This window comes from Pongo pygmaeus, chromosome 17 (genome assembly GCF_028885625.2).
Source record: "Pongo pygmaeus isolate AG05252 chromosome 17, NHGRI_mPonPyg2-v2.0_pri, whole genome shotgun sequence".
Lineage (NCBI taxonomy): Eukaryota > Metazoa > Chordata > Mammalia > Primates > Hominidae > Pongo > Pongo pygmaeus.
Genome location: NC_072390.2, coordinates 31,890,468 through 31,896,236, shown reverse-complemented (window position 1 = coordinate 31,896,236; position 5,769 = coordinate 31,890,468).

Below are 5,769 nucleotides of genomic sequence, written 5' to 3'. Positions count from 1 at the left end.
GAGGGCTTATTAGAGGCAGAAGTCTCCTTAGAAGAGGATGTGAATGCTCATTCTCTCTCCTGCTGCCATGTGAAGAAGGGCATGTTTGTTTCCCCTTCCACCATGATTGTTTCTGTTCCAGCCCAGCTCCTGGACTGGCCCCATGTTCTGGCCCTAAGGGTTTCAATCCAAGCATCATTCACTGTCGCACATGTTTGGCAGCAGGACCCAGCTCACTGTCTCAGGTAAGCCCAAGGCTCCCCGTTTGGTCACTCTGTTCCTGCCTTCCTCTGAGGAGCTCCAAGCTAACAAGGCCACCCTAGTGTGTCTCATGAGAGACTTCTACCTGGGCACCATGACAGTGGTCTGGAAGGCAGACGGCATCATCATCACCCAAGATGTGGAGACCACTAAGCCTTCCAAACAGAGCAAGAAACAGGCCAGCAGCTACCTGAGCCTGATGCCTGAACATTGGAGATCCCGCAGCAGCTACAGCTGCTGGGCCATGCATAAAGGGAGCACCCTGGAGAAGGCAATGGCCCATACAGAATGTTGTTAGGTCCCTGGCCCTCACCCCACCCATGGAGGCCTGGAGCTGCAGGATCCCAGGGGACGGGTTTCTCCTCTCCTCCCATCCCAAGTCATCCAGCCCTTCTCCCTGCACCCAATAAACCCTCAGTAAGTATCCTCATTGTCAAACAGAAAAACAAAAACAAAAACAAAAAAAGAAGAAGATGTGAATATTAGTGAAGACCACTGGCCTTCAACACAGATACACCTGAATGCATGATTTCATTAACTTGTTAATATGACTTTATTGGATTTTGTGTCATAGCTGGCAGAGGACTTGCCAAGAGTCATCTCATGCAGATGACAAAGCTAGCCAATATCTGAATGAGATCAGTATTGAAAAGTGACAGGCCAGGCTTGGCAGCACACACCTGCAGTCCCAGCTACTCAGGAAGCTAGACGGGTGGATTGCTTGAGCCCAGGAGTTGGAGTCCAGCCTGGGCAACATAGTGAGACCTGACTCTATTTTTTTATTTTTACTTTTAATTTTGGGGGTAAATGTAGGTATATATATTTAATGGAGTACATGAAATGTTTTGATACAGGCAGGCAAAGACTTCAACTCTTAAAAAAATGACAATCTAAATGTCAAAACACAGAGTGGTTAAGCAATTATAGTATATGTTGTGATATTAAATAATCTTCAAGAGTTATATTTTCTTTTCTTTTTTTCTTTCTTTCTTTTTTTTTTTTTTTGAGACAGAGTTTTACTCTTGTTGCCCAGGCTGAAGTGCAATGGCGCCATCTCGGTTCACCACAACCTCTGCCTCCCAGGTTCAAGCAATTCTTCTGCCTCAGCCTCCCGAGTAGCTGGGATTACAGGCATGTGCTACCACGCCCAGCTAATTTTGTATTTTTAGTAGAGATAGGGTTTCTCCATGTTAGTCAGGCTGGTCTCGAACTCCCGACCTCAGGTGATCCGCCCGACTCGGCCTCCCAAAGTGCTGGGATTACAGGCGTGAGCCACTACGCCCAGCCAAGAGTTATATTTTCAAAAGATTTTGATTACATGGAGAAATTCCCAAAATATACTGAGTGAAAAAAAAAGAAAAAAAGAAAAGCACAATAAAATTCTAAATGCATCATATGTAAATGAACATAATGTGCCTTTTTAATGATTAGAAGGTAATATGAAGTTAAAAAGCGGATAAAGGTCAGGGCACAGTGGCTCACACATGTAATCCCAGCACTGTGGGAAGCCAAGGCAGGAGGACGGCTTGAGCCCAGAAGTTCAAGACCAGCCTGGGCAACATGGTGAAACCTCATGTCTACCAAGTAATACAAAATTAGCTGGGTGTGTGGCACGTGTCTATAGTCCCAGCTGCTCAGGAGGCTGAGGTAGGAGGATGGCTAGAACCTGGGAGACTGAGGCTGCAGTAAGCCAAAATTGTGCCACTGCACTCCAACCTGGGTAACAGGGCGAGAGCTTATCTAAAAAGAAAAAAAAAAAAAGAAAAAAGGAAAAAAGGGAAATCGAGATAATCAAAAGAATTCTAGAAACAGGAAAGAAAGGCAAGAAAACATAGGCTTCTTGGCATCGGTGTCAAGAACCAGAGGTAAAGAGATTCCAGAGCAGACAGACAAATGATAGATTTTTATATTTTGGTAAAAATATTTGGTAGCAGAGTTAGCTGCCTTTGTTGGGTTTATGATTCTTAAGCTTACTAAGTATGTTGGCATAGGGAGGGTGATGCTTTCCCAAGTATCTCTGACTTTTGGAGAACTTTCCTCTCTCGGCTGGAATACTAGGCTGATCGTCTGGCTTACAAAGTAGCCCCCTGTTTAGATAAAGTGAAATGTTGATCTCAGTTACCTCATTCACCTCCAAGTTCACCATGGAAGCTCTGAAACTTCAGAGCAGAGAAAGCAAACCCTAAACTGTGCTCACCTTGCTCTAGCAAAAAGAAACCAAACAGGTTCAACCTGTAACTGCCTATAGACCTTTCCCATTTCCTCACCCCAGAGAGTTTTGAGATCATTCCACAAAGATACCAGCTTTTCATATTTGGGCCTAAACGAAATGCTCAGGTCCCAGGACCTCCTACGCTTATAAATTGGCTCCAAGACACAACGCCTCTACTGTTTGCTTCTGACTGTCACACCCACATACATTTTGAGGTTGTGGAGGTAGATTTTTGTGGATAAGGAAGGAATACATTCCATAAACACAAACTGGAAAACCATTGATTAGATGGAACAGGGAAGAAAGTCTAGGAAAGAAGGCAGGCCACAAGCTGGATATGAGTCAACAAAGCAACAGAAACGGGCACACACACAGTGTTTGAGGATGTTCAATGAAAGCATTGTCTGTAAGACAATTCTGTTTCTTTCTCTGGCCCTCTCTAGTGAAGACACAAGTCGAGTATTGTTGCAGACAGAACCACAATGATAGCAGAGAGTCGGGAAAACAAACTGTGAGGACAGAGTGAATAAAAACTAAGATGGTTATACAAGTGCAATAGTAATCAATAAATATATGAGTGCTTGCATTTAAAGAAATAGCAAGGTAGTGAGAAGGGAATAATTGTGGGGATTAGTTCCCACCATTTACTGGCAGAAGCATAAGGTCCAATGATCAAATTCAAAGGTTTAAGTCAAGCATTCTGAGCTTAAGGGGAAGGGAAAAGTCTCCCCCAGTCTGGGATAAGCTCTACCTTCAAGCTGTTCGGATGAAATAGTGGTTAACATTTGTTGCATTATGCCATTGTCATGCACCCTCCCAAAGCCTTAGATGTATTAGCTTATTGACTCCTCACAGAAACACTATGAAACAGGTGTGATTGGATGCACATTTGACAAATTATGAGACTGAGATAAATAAAGTTTAAGTAGCTTAACCAAGGTCTTGCTGCTAGTGTCAGGACAAGATTTTTAATTGAGGAACCCAGCTGTTACCCAGGAGGCTGGCGCTCCAGTTTTCTTTCTTTCTTTTCTATATATATATATACTTTTTTTTTTTTTTTTTTTTTTTTTTTTTTGACAGGGTCTTGCTCTGTCACCCAGGCTGGACTGCACTGGTGAGATCTTAGCACACTGCAGCCTCTAGCTCCTGGGTTCAAGCAATTCTCATGCCTCAGCCTCCTGAGTAGCTGGGATTACATGTGTGTGCCACCATGCCCAGCTAGTTTTTCCTATTTTTTAATAGAGACGGATTTCACTGTGTTACCCAGGCTGATCCTGAACTCCTGGCCTCAAGTGATCCACCCACCTCGGCCTCCCAAAGTGCTGGATTGCAGGCATGAGCCACCGAGCCCAGTTGGAGCTCCAGTTTTCATACAATGCACACACTTGAAAGCTTGCTATTTGGCCTCCCCTTTTAGTTTATTATTGTGATAGTTAATTTCACATGTCTTAAAATTACTTAATTGTGCCAGGGGTGCTCAGATTAAATATTGTTCTGGGGGGCTGGGCATGGTGCCTCACACCTGTAATCCTAGCACTTTAGGAGGCCCAGTTGGACAGGTCCCCTGAGGTCAGGAGTTCGAGACCAGCCTGGCCAACATGGTGAAACTCTGTCTCTACAAAATACAAAAATTAGCCAGACATGGTTGTGGGTGCCTGTAATCCCAGCTACTTGGGAGGCTGAGTGAGGCAGGAGAATCGCTTGAACCCAGGAGGCGGAGGTTGTAGTGAGCTGAGATCGCACATTGCACTCCAGCATGGGCGACAAGAACAAAATTCCATCTCAAAAAAAAAAAAACATAAATAAATAAATATTGTTCTGGGTGTGCCTGTGAGGGTGTTTCTGTCTGAGATCAACATCGGGATCAGTGGACTTGGTAAAGTAGATTGCTCTCTCCAATGTGGGTGGGCACCATCCAATTCATTTCCTGCCTGAAAAGAACAAAAGGTGGAGGAAGGAAGAATTTGCCCCCTTTTGCTTCCAGCCTGGCTACTTGAGTTGGGGGAGGTCTTCTCCTGCCCTTGGACTGGGATTTACAACGTGGGCTTCCCTGGATCTCAGGCCTTCAGACTAGGACTGGACTTTCCTGGGTCTCCAGCTTACAGATGGCAAGATCTTGGGACTTCTCAGCCTCCTAATCATGTGAGCCAATTCCCTATAATAAATCTCTGTATCCTATCTATATCTATAGCTGCATCTTTATCTGTATCTACCTCCTATTGGTTCTGTTTCTCTGGAGAATCCTGACTAATACAATTATAGTACCCCAATCTGCTCAGGAGTCTGACATAACGTTGGGGAACTGGGCAGAGATATTATGAGTGACTCTGCCCTCAAAAAGTCCCCCTTTCTTCTTTCCAGCTTCTAACCAGCTTCAAGAAACATCCTGGAATCCATAAAAAATACTTTTCACGATGTCTGCTCATCACAAGAACGTCTTAGAATAAACCAAGATTTAGTACTTATAACAGTGTATATTTGTACACAGTTGTATAAGTCCTTACTTTTTTTTTAACAAATGTTCTCACTTATTTCTTACAAAACCCCAAAAGCACTTTGAGGCCGGTATTATTCTCCTCATTCTATAGATGAGATAACTAAAGTTCTGAGAGCTTAGGTGACTTGTCTAAGGTCACTTAGCCAACACATAACACAGCCAGCACTAGAATCCAAATTCAGTGAGTGGTCTTATGTGATGGAACCTCTGGAGGCCAGAAAAAGTCCCTATTCTTTGGGATCTCTCATGTCACTAATATGGTAATACATAATCCATAAAAGATCTTAAATAGATATTGTTGAAAGATTTCAGTAACAGAGACTGGGCACAGTGGCTCACGCCTGTAATCCCAGCACTTTGGGAGGCTGAGGCAGGTGTATCAACTGACGTCAGAAGTTTGAGATCAGCCTGGCCAACATGGTGAAACCCCATCTCTACTAAAAATAGAAAAATTAGCCAGGCACAATGGCAGGTGCCTGTAATCCCAGCTACTCTGGAGGCTAAGGCAGGAGAATCACTTGAACCTGGGAGGCTGAGGTTGCAGTGAGTTGAGATCACACCATTGCAGTGCAGCCTGGGTGACAAGAGTGAAACTCTGTCTCAAAAAAAGAAAAAATATTTCAGTAGCAGAAAGAATTTTAAAGTGCTAATTAAAAACTGGAGTGGTGCCTGCATTCTGAAGTAGAAGCTTAGAAGATATTTTTATTTTGTTCTAGAAGGGACCTTTTCTGAGCCCTTTCAGTTCATCTTTCTCAAGGATAGCTAGCAGTTGAATAATCTGAATGCACATATTTCAGACTGAGATGGTAGGTGTTGTTTA